General features: G+C 41.3%; 1 protein-coding gene across 7 annotated transcripts in view; it reads left to right on the top strand.

The window, feature by feature from the left end:
- The window catches only part of relch (RAB11 binding and LisH domain, coiled-coil and HEAT repeat containing), a 103777-nt gene that overhangs the window by 14194 nt on the left and 71906 nt on the right, over positions 1-17677 (top strand). The window lies entirely within an intron of this gene.

Below are 17677 nucleotides of genomic sequence, written 5' to 3'. Positions count from 1 at the left end.
ATGGTTTACGAGTGACATTGGAGCAGCTGTTTATGTTGACTTACTCAAACTTGAAATTATTTTCTTCCTTTCCTCATTTTAGTGCATTTAGACTTCTTTAAAATGCTTTTCATTTCACAGCAGAGCTCATTTTGATGTGGAACAAATTTTATGTTGCATCTACAGACATGTAGATATATCTAGGGTGCCTAAGACTTTTGCACTGAGCTGTATATTGATTACATTAAGAAGGTTAGTAAACTGGCAGAAAGTTTGTGATTTTGTGGGTAGTGTAGAAGGGTGTCATAGGTTATAATGCAATATAGGCAGGATGCAGAATTGAGTGTAGAAGTGGCAGTTGATGTTGATATGGGAAAAGTGTGAAGTGATGTTTGATCTTCCAAATTACTTGAAGGCAGAAGTTAATAGCATGAATTTTAGTGTTTAGGAACAGGGTGAACTTGGGGCCCAAGTCTATAAAACCCTTAAAGTTGCTGCGCAAGTGGATAAAAATGGTTTAGAAGGCATATGGTATGCTGGCCCTCATTAATCGGGGGAATGAGCTCAAGAACTATGAGGTAATGTTGCAGGTCTATAAAACTGGTTAGAACACTCTTGATGTTCAGTTCTGGTCATTTCATTATAGGAAGAATGGGGAAGCTTTGAAGAGGGTGCAGAGCTGATTTACCAGGATGCTGCCTGGATTAGAGAACATGCCTTTATTTTTTCCAAATTGATTTTCAATCCAATTTGCCAATTTATACTGAATCCATTAGTTCTAACATCTGAATTCAATGTATTCCACCAATATCCAAACTGTACTGAACATTGTTTTGAATGCAACCAGTCTGAACCTCCAGTTTCCCCAATTAACTGGCCTCTTGGACTTCCAACTGTTTTCCAGAGTTTTAGAATGGTTGGCCGTAACTGAACTCTAGCAACTTTTTTCAGAGACTAATCCCTCTGGTGCTGTCTCTTGAAGGATGAGCCTTCTGTAATGCAAAGCAAATTCATTCATATTGTTAAATAAATCCTAATACTCTCAATGCTGGGATAAAGAATACAAATGTCAACAGCAAGCAAATTTAGAGATCTGTTAAGGCACACACAGTGTGTGTGCCAGAATTGCTCATGATTTATTCTAGACTTTTCTTCAGATTGTCTGGTAATCTAGGATAACTCATCTAACTTGGTAAAGGAAGGCATGCAGTGTGGATAAACAATGTGCAATGAAGTAGGGAATTGTACTAATGAAGGTTTTCCATCTAATATCCTTGAAACTTATTCAAGTAACATTGTACTTTTGTAATCTTGGGAAGGGGACAGAGGTAGGGGAGAAAAATTAAAATGCTGCAATGAAAACTCAAATTTCTTTTTCAGTGATATGTAACTGTTATGTATTTCTGGAGGAAAAAATGTCTTTAACCATTGTTTAAAATTAGGACAAATAATAAAAGTATATGGGAGTTTCCTGGAATGCAACTCATTTTAAGCTCATAAATCACTAAATTTAAGCCAATCCATGGAACAGATGCAAGTCTATAATTTAGAATGAGAGTTAACGATTACATTTCTTAATTGACGGTCTTTTTTAAACATAAATGACAGGTACTTTTTTTCTAGAATCTGTATAAAGTTATCTACTTTAGACATGTTAATAGTGCATGTGCAAAGAAATACAGCAGAATATTTTATGGTTGAATGGCTGAAACCAGACTAATGGAACCCTGTTCAAGCCAACCAAATGTACATTAAAATGCTGATTCCATTTACTTGTACTCATCTCATTATGTGCCAGGGTTATGTACTTACGTAGTTGTAGTCCTCTCATGCTGAAACTTACTGTTTTGTACGTCTGTGAAATTCTGTAATTCTTTTGTTTTCATCTATTTAAATCCATTGTTCTGCACTGTTGATCTGCATGGGGGGGGGGTGGAATATAGAAATTCTTAATAAGACTTATTTAAAAATTTCCTGCTTAATATTGTAGGATTATACAAGGGTCTTGAACTGTATGTAAACCTGACCAATTAAGTCCGATAGATTTCCTTTCCTGAAGAGTACAAGAAAAGCAAATGAGTTTTTAAAACATTCTAGTGATTACATGGTAATCGTTAAGCAAACCACTTGTATTCTCAATTCTAGATTGTTAAATGTACTTGGGTTCCTTGGTTACTGGTCCAGCCATTATGTTCTTATGTGGTCGAGTTACTTCTAATTGTTTTTTTTTGGGTGGTGTGGTTTTCAAGTGGCTCATGAGCCCATTGTGGGAACTGCAGACTCTGCCATAGATGGTGCAGGCAAATGTGTGGTTTATAATGTAGTCTGTATCATCTGCTTGAGTGGGACTTCTTGTCCCCATGTGTGGTGTGGCCTCTGTTCTCAATTCCATCCTAAATGTTCCTTCTGCACTTCAAGCAGTTATGGGCCAAAGGTTACTAAGTGACATTAGAGGTGTTGTAAATCTTCAGGAGATTCTGAGCACATCCTTACTCTGTTCCTCCATCCAGCTGGTAATCTCTATTCTTAAATTTTGAGGAATGGAACATGCTTCAGGAGTCTGGTGTCATCTGCACAAAATGATGCAAGCTGCTTAGGAAATGTGATGATCAAGTATAGTTTTGCCTTGAAAATGAGTTAATGTAATAACTCTTTTCCCATCTAGGACAAGATAGGGTAAATGCAAGTAAGTTTTTTCCACTGAGGTTGGGTGGCACTAGAGATACAGAGTTCAGGGTACATTTATTATCAAAGTATGTATACCATATACAACCTTGAGATTCATCTTCTTGCAGACCCCCACAAAACAAAGAAACACAATAGAATTCATGAAAAACCTCATACCATAAAGACAGTCAAACCTGTAATGTGCGAAAAAGAAAGAACAAATCGTGCAAGCAATAACAAAAAAGCAAACAAACAATCCACAGGGCATGAACTGCAAAGCCAGTCCAGAAGCCCAATAGCTGCAGGCCCCAGCTACAGAGTCAAGTTCAGTACTGATAGCCGCAGGCCATGGATGTAGGCTACAGCTGCGGAGGCTGTTCGGTGCTGAGGTGAGTAAAGCCTAACAGAGTAGTGCGCTGAACACCTGTTCGTCCTTTACCCTCTGCCTCAACACCTTAATCTTTTTAATCTGGCTCGGCGCTTAAATCGGCCAAACATCGGTTCATTATCTGCTCGAGTTTGGGCCCCACTGCATTAATCTGGCCCAAAGTTTCAGTTTGGCTCCAACTCTGCTCCAGTCAAGGCTGAAACATCTGTACCTGAAGTCTTGACAGTCCAGTTCATTAAATCCTTCAGAGTATTATTAAAACGCCAATTCATACAGTGGTTCAACAGAAAATTACAGGCTGTGGCTTGCAGTAATTGTAGTCCTGATGAAGTATATTTAGTAGAATTGTTAGTAATTTTGTTAGCTGTCTGCAAAGCATCTCAACACGTGCCACAATTTATTAAATCTGAATCAATTTTGTAATACCTAGGAAATACAGTCAAAGTTTTATTGATCTCTCACTGGTGAGTTTGAAATCATTGAAATGCAAGTGCAATTTGCCAAATAGATTCAATACTTCTTACAAGATCTGTACAGTGGTACTAGAAAGTTTGTGAACCCTGTAGAATGTTCTGTACTTCTGTATAAATATGACCTAAAATGTGATCAGATCTTCACATTAGTCCTAAAACTAGATAAAGAGAACCCAATTAAATAAATAACATGAAAAAACACATTATGCTTGTTCATTTATTTATTGAGAAAAATGATCCAATATTGCATGCGTTTATTGGAAAAAGTATGTGAACCTTTGCTTTCAGTAACTAGTGTAACTACCCTCTCCGGTATAGCAATAACTTCAACCAAATGTTTGCAGTAACTGTTGATCAGTCGTGCACATTGGCTTGGAGGAATTTTAGGCCATTCCTCCTTACAAAACTGCTTCAATTCTGGGATGCTGGTGGACTTTTTTTGCATGAACTGCTTGCTTCAGGTCCTTCCACAACATTGCTATAGTGTTAAGGTCAGAACCTTGACCAGCCATTCCAAAACACAGATTTTCTTCATTTTAAACCATTCTGTTGTTGACTCACTCTTGTCTTTCAGATCATTGTCTTATTGCATTATCCAATTTATTTTAAGCTTCAAGTGACAAACTGCTCCCCTGTCATTTTCCTGTAAACTGTCTTGATACAATTTTGAATTCGTTGTTCCTTCCACGATTGCAAGCTGTCCAGGCCCTGAGGCGGCAAAGCAATCCCAAACCATGATGCTCCTTCCACCATGCTTCACAGTTGGGATGAGGTTTTGGTGTTGGTATGCAGTGTCCTTCTTCCTCCAAACATGGTAATGTGTATTTCTGCCAAAAAGTTCAACTTTTGTTTCAACTGTCCACAGAACATTGTCCCAGAAGCATTGTTGAATATCCAAGTGGTCTTTTGCTAACTTGAGATGTGCAGCAATGTTTTTTTTGGAGAGCAGTGGTTTCCTCTGTGATGTCCTTTCATGAACACCATTCTTGTTCCGTGTTTTTCTTATAGTGGCACGTGAACTAGCAAGTTCTAGAGATTTCTGCAGGTCTTTTGCTGTTAGTCTTGGGTTCCTTCTCTATAATTCTTCTAAGGTCCTCTGACAGTTGTTTTGATCAAGGTTTGGTGCACATAATGAGAGAAGCTCTTCTTGAGAAGAGAGGAGGCTCTGTCAGTAACCTGATTTTGGACTGGTCACCTCTATAATCCACACCTCTAATCTCATCTCATTGATTGGAACACTTGACTCCAAATAGCTTTTGCAGAAGGCATTGCCCCCGAGGTTCACATACTTTCTTCCAATACATGTAATATTGAAATATTTTTCTCAATAAATAAATAAATGAACAAGTATAATGTTTTTGTGTTAATTCTTTATCTAGTTTTTGGACTTACATGAAAATCTTATCGTATTTTAGGTCATTTTTATGCAGAGATGTAGAATTTTCTCTAAGGTTCACAAGCTTTCTAGCACCATTGTATATAGTTGGACGTGAAGCTTGGCACAGCTCGCTTTGATCCTGTGCCCTAATAATGCCTTGTATAATGGGAGCATAGTACAGTGGGTTCTGGGTAATAGGGACACATCTGGCCCAGTACATTTTGGCCCAATTAAGCGGCTGTGCCAAATCGTCGAAGTTTCATGGAAATAGTTTAAAATGTATAAAAAAGATAAACTACCATTTAACCAAGTAACAAATTACCTATTTAAATAAAATACAGAACAAATTAGAACACCAACAATACTACTCCAGTACTACAAAACTGTAGTTCATAATAGTTGTCGAAGGACAAATTCATCCACAATGTTCGCTAGCATGTTCTTTTAATTGATTGTGAACATATCAGTGCTGACACCTTGTGCACATAATGGGTTGCCTTCACACAATGTGTTTGACGATTGCATCCTACAAATCTTCATTTTAATTTTAACGTGCAAGATGATTATCGATATCTTCAAATTCTTTGTAGTTCCTAACTTGTGAGTGAAATTGTTTCATTTTCACTCCCAGCTGTTTCTGATGTCTCCAAGTCTATGTACTTGAAACCACAGTAAGCAAAACAGTTCGAAATTGTTTTACTGCATATTTCTCCTCTACTATCAGTGACAGACATCATTGCTTTTCGAACGGAAACATGTGCAACTGACTGTTTAAAAACTGTTTACTCTAAGCACGGTGTAGTATCTGATAGCCACACAAATACAATGACTGACACTTGTTAGAAACTTCGACAACAGTCTCCTGGCTTAATTAGGTAAGATTCTGTCCCAACGAGAATCCCAGCTATTTTCTCAATTAGTTTTTGTTCTTTAAGAATTGTCCCAAATAAGTGGCTGCCCCAATTACCTGTTGACCCAGTTAGCTCTATTTACATTTTGGTGTACAAGACTTGTGGTTTTATCAGGACACTACTCCATTAGTCTTCGTAATTAGCTGTGACATTTTGCATTCATTAATCATAAGTCTGTTTTGTGGTCTGTTGTTTCTAGCATTTTATTAGTTAAAAGTGCAGCTTTTGATTTGAGCATTTGCTTCATGTTGAAAAACATTCCCACAATATTGCACACCAAATTTCCATGATTAAGTACTTCTAAGTACATGATTTATTATGACATTTGTCTTTGCATTACTTACAAATGTGGTTTCCTGTTGCAACTTTAAGTTACTTAAATGGTTGCTGTCTCAACGAAGATGCTTCATTGATGAAGTGACTTAAGATATCTGCTAGTATCTCTGCTGTTGACTGCCACAACCAATTCCCTACAACACCCATCAAAGTTGCTGGTGAACGCAGCAGGCCAGGCAGCATCTCTAGTCATAGTCATAGTCATACTTTATTAATCCCGGGGAAAATTGGTTTTCGTTACAGTTGCTCCATAAATAATAAATAGTAATAGAACCATAAATAGTTAAATAGTAATATGTAAATTATGCCAGTAAATTATGAAATAAATCCAGGACCAGCCTATTGGCTCAGGGTGTCTGACCCTCCAAGGGAGGAGTTGTAAAGTTTGATGGCCACAGGCAGGAATGACTTCCCATGACGCTCAGTGCTGCATCTCGGTGGAATGAGTCTCTGGCTGAATGTTCTCCTGTGCCCAACCAGTACATTATGTAGTGGATGGGAGACATTGACCAAGATGGCATGCCACTTAGACAGCATCCTCTTTTCAGACACTACCGTGAGAGAGTCCAGTTCCATCCCCACAACATCACTGGCCTTACGAATGAGTTTGTTGATTCTGTTGGTGTCTGCCACCCTCAGCCTGTTGCCCCAGCACACAACAGCAAACATGATAGCACTGGCCACCACAGACTCGTAGAACATCCTCAGCATCGTCCGGCAGATGTTAAAGGACCTCAGTCTCCTCAGGAAATAGAGACGGCTCTGACCCTTCTTGTAGACAGCCTCAATGTTCTTTGACCAGTCCAGTTTATTGTCAATTCGTATCCCCAGGTATTTGTAATCCTCCACCATGTCCACACTGACCCCCCTGGATGGAAACGGGTCACCGGTACCTTAGCTCTCCTCAGGTCTACCACCAGCTCCTTAGTCTTTTTCACATTAAGCTGCAGATAATTCTGCTCACACCATGTGACAAAGTTTCCTACCGTAGCCCTGTACCCAGCCTCATCTCCCTTGCTGATGCATCCAACTATGGCAGAGTCATCAGAAAACTTCTGAAGATGACAAGACTGTTCAGTAGTTGAAGTCCGAGGTGTCAATGGTGAAGAGAAAGGGAGACGAGACAGTCCCCTGTGGAGGTACAGTCAGTCCTGACAAAGGGTCTCGGCCTGAAACGTCAACTGTACCTCTTCCTAGAGATGCTGCGTTCACCAGCAACTTTGTGTGTTGCTTGAATTTCCAGCATCTGCAGAATTCCTGTTGTTAGCCAATTCCCTAATTGGGTCAATCTATTTCACCAATTGCCTTAATAAAGTCCATAGACATGTACTTGTCGCTGTATTTTTTTTAGGAACTTATCCAGTTCCTTAGGCATGACCTATGTCTTGCAAATCTATACTGACTCTCTCCAAAGCAGTGGCTGAAAATTTTGCAGGTTCGGTCAAACCATCTTCTTTTAAATTCACGATTGTAATTGTCAGCATAACTGAGTTATTATTTCTGTTTTCCCATACTCCTTTCTTAGAAAATGCAGTAATATTCAGTTTCCCAATCAGTGACAATGATTGTGCAGTGAGAATATTGGAAGTTACTGTAAGAGAATTTATTATCAAAGTTAAAAAGTTCAAAGTACATTTGTTATCGAAGTTTGTACACTTGATACAACCTTGAGATTTGTCATCTTAAATGCAGCATGAAACACAGCAACCCAATAGAACCCATTTTAAAAAGTCCATCTAACACCAAATATGAAAAAAAGAATGAACCGTGCAAATAATAATAAAAAGTAAGCAAATAACATTCAGAACTTAAGTTCATGAAAGTAAGTTCACAACCAAAAAGGTGTTCATCACTGCAGCCTGTCGCGGAGCCAGTTTATTGCAGACCACAACCTCAGTTCTTCGCAGAGATAAGTAAACCTCACCGAGCAGCGAGCTAAACTCTGGCCTGATGCTCACCACTAGACCTGACACCCTGATCTTTTCAATCTGGCTTGGCGTTTTAAATCGGTCAAGCATTGACTCATTCCTCGCTCACAGAACATTATTACCTTTAAAACACTGGAATGGGAATCTTTGATTATTGCAATCCTTTGGCAATAATCAGCAACAAATGCAATGTTTTATTCATTACTTTTCCATTATTTTGATTCTTGTCTGGATTGGTATCTTCTTCCTCAACTTCAAAATTTAATATGCTTCATTTAGTCTGCTCTCTGCTTTTATGCATTCTAGCATTGCATAGCTGCTACCATGGAGAGAGACACTGAACTCCCAGTGGAACTTTAAATGCATTTGTATTTTTAATTTGCCTATTAACGTCTCATTGCTTGCTCATTTCCCATTAGGTTCTTACAATGTTAAACAATTAACTGTTCCCTCTATCATTTTCCCCACAAACCTCAAAACTTCCTAGTTTGTTGCCACTTCTATACCCTTGTCTCAGTATTGTCCATGCATCTTTGTTTACGACTTTTTAAAAAATGTGTTTGTGTATTTGATGCAAATATCCCAATCTGTTTCTCAGTTCTAATTTTGTAGGTTGTCCCCAAAGAATTTTAAACTTATGGACACTTCTACATATGAACGAATGAGTACCCATAATATTAAGTTCAAATGTTCAAAAGGGGTGTACATTACTTCTTGGAGCTTGGTCTCTCTTCACTTATGGAAATTGTTTTGTTTCTTATCAGTCTTAGGTTGTGTTGATTGATGTCATTCAATACAAGCCTGTGGAGGTAAGGTGTTTCTATATCCAGCTTTCAAATCCCTTACTCACTCTTCCTTCAGTTAGTCCTGACGAAGGGTCTCGGCCTGAAACGTCGACTGCGCCTCTTCCTGTAGATGCTGCCTGGCCTGCTGCGTTCACCAGCAACTTTGATGTGTGTTGCTTGAATTTCCAGCATCTGCAGAATTCCTGTTGTTTGCGTTTAAATTCACTACTGCGAAGCCTCTTCCGGTGATGCCTACACCGAAGAAGTTTAGATCCTCTCTTCGACGGGAGTTCAGTGAAACCATCTCTCACTGCTCCCCATCTGTGATTTCTTCGGCTCTTCAACTTTTCGACCAGACTTTGACTCAAACTCGCTATCACAGCCATGTATCCTTTCTTGGAACATGCCTCCGTCGCCAACTTACTCCAGTTGGCTTTAGGATTCGTTTCCAAGCCTCTCAATTTGGACCTTCTGAGGATCCCAGGTACTCACATTTCATTGACTCTGCCTCTCGCCGCTTCTCCCGTCAAGCTCTGAAGGCGACGCTCTCCGCCATGAGGAGGTACTTGGTGTCCCTATCCCAGACCCTTCCACACCTTCGGGACACTTTCTTCGTCGTCTGTAATGGTCCTACCCGCTATTTCATCCTCCGTCGGATCCACGCCTGCAATCGCCGTTTCTTTGACTTTGTCATGTTAGGCAAAGATCGCAAGATCTTACATCTACGGACTTCAGAGCCTGCCGGCCCCGACGCTAGCAGGCATGAACTTTCGGTTGCGGCCCCTGCCGTTGATCTCGGCGGCTCCAACACCTCAGGACATATTCAAAACCCGGACTCCAGCAACGACCATGGAGACATTCAAAGCGATCGCGCAACCACCAACTGCGACTCCAGCCTTGAACTCCAGGCCGGGTCTTTATGTGCTGCTGTTGTGACTCCCGTCTCCCCTTCCCCCACCACCACTCCGCAGCCCCGTCTTCCTCAGATCCCACCGTCAACTCCTGGGCCCTCAGAGGCTCCATCTTCCTCTCACCCCAACCCTCCCCTCTCCACTGACACCCCCAGCCTACCCCCTCCCCCCTCTGATCCCAGCTCTCATCCGTGCCGGGTCTTTACCATCCCCTCCGACCTTCAACTGTCGGAGGCAGAATGCTCTGTTCTCAGTAAGGGCCTCACGTTTGTCCCCCTTCGCCCACACCTCAGCGAGTTCCGTGTTCGCCATGATGCGGAACTTTTCTTCCGCCGTCTCCGTCTCCGAGCCTACTTCTTCGGCAAGGACTCTTCCACCCCCACCGATGACCCCTTCTCCCGTCTTCAACCCTCCTGTTCTTCATGGACACCCCGCTCTGGTCTTCTGCCTGCTCTGGATCTCTTTATTGCCAACTGCCGACGGGACATCAACCGTCTCGACTTCACCGCACCTTGTCCCCATTCCAACCTCACTCCTTCGGAACGCTCTGCTCTCCACTCCCTCCGCACTAATCCTAACATTATTATTAAACCCGCTGATAAAGGGGGTGCTGTCGTAGTCTGGCGTACTGACCTCTACCTTGCCGAGGCACAGCGACAACTCGCAGATACCTCCTCTTATTTACCCCTCGATCGTGACCCCACTAAGGAGCACCAGGCCATTGTCTCCCACACTATCAACGACTTTATCCGCTCAGGGGATCTCCCATCCACTGCTACCAACCTTATAGTTCCCACACCCCGCACTTCCCGTTTCTACCTCCTACCCAAGATCCACAAACCTGCCTGTCCTGGCCGACCTATTGTCTCAGCTTGCTCCTGCCCCACCGAACTCGTTTCTGCATACCTCGACACTGTTTTATCACCCCTTGTTCAATCCCTTCCGACCTATGTTCGTGACACTTCTCACGCTCTTAAACTTTTCGATGATTTTAAGTTCCCTGGCCCCCACCGCTTTATTTTCACTATGGATGTCCAGTCCCTATATACTTCCATCCCCCATCAGGAAGGTCTCAAAGCTCTACGCTTCTTTTTGGATTCCAGACCTAATCAGTTCCCCTCTACCACCACTCTGCTCCGTCTAGCAGAATTAGTCCTTACTCTTAATAATTTCTCCTTTTGCTCCTCCCATTTCCTCCAAACTAAAGGTGTAGCTATGGGCACCCGTATGGGTCCTAGCTATGCCTGCCTTTTTGTTGGGTTTGTGGAACAATCTATGTTCCGTGCCTATTCTGGTATCTGTCCCCCACTTTTCCTTCGCTACATCGACGACTGCATTGGCGCTGCTTCCTGTACGCATGCAGAACTCGTTGACTTTATTAACTTTGCCTCCAACTTTCACCCTGCCCTCAAGTTTACCTGGTCCATTTCCGACACCTCCCTCCCCTTTCTAGATCTTTCTGTCTCTGTCTCTGGAGACAGCTTATCCACTGATGTCTACTATAAGCCTACTGACTCTCACAGCTATCTGGACTATTCCTCTTCTCACCCTGTCTCTTGCAAAAACGCCATCCCCTTCTCGCAATTCCTCCGTCTCCGCCGCATCTGCTCTCAGGATGAGGCTTTTCATTCTAGGACGAGGGAGATGTCTTCCTTTTTTAAAGAAAGGGGCTTCCCTTCCTCCACTATCAACTCTGCTCTTAAACGCATCTCCCCCATTTCACGTACATCTGCTCTCACTCCATCCTCCCACCACCCCACTAGGAATAGGGTTCCCCTGGTCCTCACCTACCACCCCACCAGCCTCCGGGTCCAACATATTATTCTCCGTAACTTCCGCCACCTCCAACGGGATCCCACCACTAAGCATATCTTTCCCTCCCCCCCCTCTCTGCATTCCGCACTACACAACTCCCTTGTCCATTCGTCCCCCCCATCCCTCCCCACTGATCTCCCTCCTGGCACTTATCCGTGTAAGCGGAACAAGTGCTACACATGCCCTTACACTTCCTCCCTTACCACCATTCAGGGCCCCAAACAGTCCTTCCAGGTGAGGCATCACTTCACCTGTGAGTCGACTGGGGTGATATACTGCGTCCGGTGCTCCCGATGTGGCCTTTTATATATTGGTGAGACCCGACGCAGACTGGGAGATCGCTTTGCTGAACATCTACGCCCTGTCCGCCAGAGAAAGCAGGATCTCCCAGTGGCCACACATTTTAATTCCACATCCCATTCCCATTCTGACATGTCTATCCACGGCCTCCTCTACTGTAAAGATGAAGCCACACTCAGGTTGGAGGAACAACACCTTATATTCCGTATGGGTAGCCTCCAACCTGATGGCATGAACATTGACTTCTCTAACTTCCGCTAGGCCCCACCTCCCCCTCGTACCCCATCTGTTACTCTTTTTTATGCACACATTCTTTCTCTCACTCTCCTTTTTCTCCCTCTGTCCCTCTGAATATACCTCTTGCCCATCCTCTGGGTCACCCCCCCCCCCCCGTCTTTCTTCCCGGACCTCCTGTCCCATGATCCTCTCGTATCCCCTTCTGCCTATCACCTGTCCAGCTCTCGGCTCAATCCCTCCCCCTCCTGTCTTCTCCTATCATTTTGCATCTCCCCCTCCGCCTCCAGCTTTCAAATCCCTTACTCACTCTTCCTTCAGTTAGTCCTGACGAAGGGTCTCGGCCTGAAACGTCGACTGCGCCTCTTCCTATAGATGCTGCCTGGCCTGCTGCGTTCACCAGCAACTTTGATGTGTGTTGCTTGAATTTCCAGCATCTGCAGAATTCCTGTTGTTTCTATATTGAGTGGGTTGTTATTTTCCAACTTAGGAGCAAGATCAACTTATTCAGAGTCAAATTGTAATGAATGGCATCAATAAAACCATTCGTTACATTTATTCATTAAGTGCATTTTCTAACAATTCTGCTCCCTTCCCTTGCATTTAAGACTAACATGCTTTGTCCTTGCAACATCCTTCTCAATACCACCTAAGCACCCTAATTCAATTTGGACCTAAGAAGTTCGTGTAAGTCCTGAGTTGCCTTGAGGGGAAATATCCATAAATGCCATGGTTTAATTATCATGATGTACAGTTGTGTTCAGTAGTGATGGTTAGGACTGCCAGCAATTTTGCTGCTATGCATTATTATTTCAAAAGTCTATTGCTCATCTATTGAAAAACTTCCAATATTCATTCCATTCAAATTGTAGGGCAATTGTAGGATAAAAGTAGGGCAATTTCTATGAAAAACAAGTTGTAGTATATTGTGTTTATAGCACCTGTTGACAATATAAAATGCCAGTTATGGCAATTTACAAGATGTGTGGTCAAAGATGCATTTTAAAGTTGAGTCTGGGACTTAGCGAGGATATTGAAGAGTTTTTGACTTTGGCAGTTGACAATTGTCAGTAGTGGAATAATCACATTCAGTTTAATCAAGAGGCTACATTATTATCCTCATTTAAAAATTACTCATTTTCTGAAGTTTACTTTATGTAATCCAGGTGCCAATGTTTCGGAGATTTTGAATGTTAAATTGTCGTGCTTCATATCCACTCAATTACAGTCATCGCTTCTGATGGACTTGGGGTCGGATGGTCAAAACCATTCTTTGGACTTGACTGGATGCAAACACTGTGACAGCTCCTATGTTGTGCTATGCCATGCCTGTGTGCCTGGGCTGTCAATGAAATACTCCCCAGAGCCATGCTAAAAGAACCTACAGGCCCCAAAGACAGATGGTCAGAAATTTCAGGTGTACAACAATTTGGACTGATAACTTTTATTCTGGTTGGTGTAGCTTCCAGTTAAGAACTATTTTGTAAAATTTTGTAAATTTATGCCTTGTTTATAATTCTGCCTTTGGTAGACTTGATTGAATGGGCAAACATGATACACGTGATCAAGGGCATAATAGTATAATCCATTGACAATCGACCATTTCAGAAGTGAATGGACTTAGCTGTCCAAATTTTTACTTGTTATTTGTATACACCTGCAGATCAACAATGCATTATAATTTTATTCATGCTTCATATCTGTGTGTTAGCTCAATTTTTTCATGAATGACATTATCAGACACATTTATGTCAGTCACCTTAAACCACATTATTTTGTGCTTTATTTATTAAAACATTTTATTATCATTGACTCATACAGAAACTCAAACATTTACTTTGATGCTGTGAATTTTTTCCATACTATTTTCTTTGAGCAGCAGGTTTTTGTTTTAATTTTTGATAACATGTTAGAAAAGCCGTATTTGAAAGTGGTATATCATTAGTTGAGTATGTAGCCTAGCAGCTGGTTTATTTTATTAAATTTAGGGAAGGCAGTCTTAGTATTCATACTGCTCCTTGCTTGAATTCTGGTTCTGAGTGAACTGGGCGATGCACCTGTTCCCATTCTTTGTTAATGCAACATGATTCATAATGCTCTATTAAGTACGACCTGTCTAATTGCTTATTTCTCACTAACTATCAGTGACAAAATTCACTGCTTTTTGATCACAAATACACATAACTGATGCTATTTCAAAACTGTTCACTTTAAGCACGGTGTGGTGTCTAACATCCACACAAATGATGTGGTTGACGCTAGTTAGAAACAGTAGGCAATGGTCTCCTGGCCCAATTAAGTGGCATAGTGTCCTAAGTAAATGAAGGCAATCCCAGCTATTTCATGATTTAGTTTTTGTTCTTTAAGCATTGTCCCAAATAAGTGGTAGCCCATTTAACCGTTGGCTCAGTTAACAGGAATCCACAGTGTATAATAGTTATAACTTATCATCTTAAGTGACGTTGCTTCATCCATAAGGAAACTTCCAGCAAAAAGTTGGTAAACATTTTTTTTATTGTCACTTGACCCAGGGTACAGTGAAAATTGTGTTTTGCATACAGTTAATGCAGATCAATTCATTATGTTGAAGTAGTGCAAGGCAAAATAATGAGTGCAGAATAGAGTATCACAGAAATGCAATGCAGATAGACAATAAGGTGCAAAGTTATTGTGAGCTCAAGAATCCATTTTTTTCATACAAAGGAATTGTTCAATAGTCTTATAACAGTGGATAGAAGCTCTTCTTGAGCCTGGTAGTGTATGCTTTCAAGCTTGTTTTTTTTCTACCTGATGGAAGGGGAGCAGAATAGAGTACGCCAGGAGTGAATTAATCTTTGATTATGCTGGCTGCTTTACTTGGCCAGTAAGAAGTGTAGACGAGGCTGGTTTCTGTGAAATGCTAAGTTGCGTTCACAGCTCCACAGTGTCCTGTGGTCACATGCAAAGCAAATGTCATATCAAGCCGTGATGCATCTGGATAGGATGCTTTCTATGGTGCATTGTTCAAATATTGGTGAGAGTCAAACGCAGGATGCAAAATTACTTTAGCCTCCTGAGGAAGCAGAGGTGTTGATGAATTTTCCTGTCTGTGGTATCTATGTGGTAGGGCCATGACAGGTGTGGTATGGATTTCACATCTAGGAACTTGAGCTCTGAATCCTCTTGACCTCAGCACCACTAATGTTATCAGGACCATGTGCATTATCCTCCTTTCTGAAGTCAGTGATCAACTCTATTGTTTGCCAACATTGCTGTTGTTCTTTACTGCGCTTTGTGACGCATTGGTTGGCAATCTTGCCATTTCTTTTGCATTTTTGTCTTTTTTTTAAACAAAGCTGAGTTGCTAGCTCAGCGATCAACCCAGCATAGATGGAAAGTGTGCAAGGAGCTAGATTCAGATCTGGGCCACTCGCCTCGAAGTCCATTGCAGATACCACTACACAACCGGCCGGCATTGCCAACATAGATGGAAAGTGTGCAAAGAGCCTGCTAGATTCAAACCCGGGCCATTGCAGATACCATTACACAACCAACTGGCATTGCCAGCATTGAGGGAAAGTGTGCAAAGAGCCTGCTAGATTCAGATCCGGGCCATTGCGGATACCATTACACAACCAACCGGCATTGCCAGCATTGAGGGAAAGGTTATTATCAGATACTTCCTGTATTTGTATGAACATTTTTCAGAAAATGTTCTGTTTTGTGGGATGGGAGATAATGGTTACTTAATACTTATAGCGTGCAAAAGAGAACAAGTCAAAGCAATCTAGATAGTGTAGATTAGTATGTAGTTAACATCAATTGGTTCTGAAGCTAACAGTAAAAGAGGAAAGGTTAAAGGAAATCAGTGGGGACAAAGATTGAAAACTGAAATCTCTTTCCTTTTTGTTCCAAAAGTGAAGCAAGCCCATGTAACTGTAACCTAAAATCATACATAGTTGTCCCAGATAATGAAAACAAATTCAAATACATGCTTAAAAGACATGGTTTAAGTACACCTGCTTGATCTCTTGGTATCATCAACATCTTAAGTTACTCTTTCCACTAGTGTGTCAAATCTATCCAGTTGTTGGGTAGATTAGCATACAGCAATCTGAAATAATTTCTACAAGTTTTTGAAGGTTTTCGTTTTTGGAATTGTGGAGAAAGCTGAAATTTCCAAATCGCAATGCAGCAAATTATATCAAACACAATAAACAGGATTTTGCAGGGAAATGCTGCAGTTCCATGTGCAACTGTGACACTTCCTCATAAGATTCCAGTATGTTTTGGATTTCTGCATGTGTTTGAACCTGGTACTTTGCTGCTTGCTAGCTGTTTGCTGGAGGAGAGCAGCTAGAAGGGATTAAGGTAAGTGTTTATTATTAGATTTTTTTAATTGCTTATTTGAATGTTTGGTGGAGGGAGGTTGTCTGATAATTTATAGAAGAATAGCAAGCACCTAAAAAGCATTGTTGTCCTGGTGTAACATGGGATACAAGTCCATAGCTGCCTGAAAATAGCAACAGTTGAATAAGGTAGTGGAAAAAAAGCACTTACTCTACTTGCCTTCTTAGACTGAGGCATTGACTGTAAGGGCTGAGATCTTGTGTTGCATTTCTATGATTCATTGGTTAGACTACACTTACAGTTTTGGTTACCACTCTGTAGGAAGGATGTGTTAGCAACAGAGGACTCAGAAGCGATTCACAAAAGTTTTCAATCGGTTTGAATGTAGATATAAGGAAAATCGGAGAGACATTTTTCACTGGAATATAGAAAGCTGATAGGTTACTTTATAAAGCTTTAAAAAGAAATTGAGGGGCAGAGTTAGAATGGATAATCAGAATCGCTTGTTTCCAGCGCAGTAGACTCTAGTATGATGTCACTGGATTAAGGTGAGGAGAAAAATTTCAAGTAGTTTGGAGGGATAAGTAATTCACACAGAAGATAATGAGCATCTGGAACAAATGGCAGAGGTGATAGTGGAGGCAGATGCAATTACAACAGAAATTCCTTTTAATAGGAATTTGGGTAGGAAAGTGGTAGAGGGATGTGGCATGATGGGATTAGTATAGATAGGCATCAAGGTAGACATGGGCAAGGTGAGTTGAAAGGGTTCATTTCTCCTCTGTGCATTTGTATGAGTTTTGTTAACAACTTTCAAATGTTTTTGAATGTCTCTGTATTTTAAGCAAAACATACAAGAACAGTCCTTTGCTTCGAGAGGTGGCTAGGCCAGGAAACATGGTTAACTGCTTATCAGGTTTAATTGACAGTGTCTAGTGTGCAGTTACTTCTTGTTCCTCCACTTGATGTGCCACAGCACATGACATTGTGGCCAAGATTAGAGCCAATTTTATTTGAAAAGTTTCTATGGGAAATCTGCACAGTGTAGAATTGTTGTTTAGGCCAGTGGCAAGCATTGCATGCTCTCCAGTTAATACAAAATTCAGACCATTTCATTGGATCTGATCCATCTATAAATATAACTTGTTCAGTGCAAGAGAGAACAGGTCCATTGTCATCAAACTCAACTAATAAATTTCATCACCAGTTTTTGATAATAGACATAAACAGAGCCCCACGTATG

This window comes from Mobula hypostoma, chromosome 17 (genome assembly GCF_963921235.1).
Source record: "Mobula hypostoma chromosome 17, sMobHyp1.1, whole genome shotgun sequence".
NCBI classification, from domain to species: domain Eukaryota; kingdom Metazoa; phylum Chordata; class Chondrichthyes; order Myliobatiformes; family Myliobatidae; genus Mobula; species Mobula hypostoma.
Note: the sequence above shows the minus strand (reverse complement) of the source record. Positions and strands in the feature narration are given on the sequence as shown.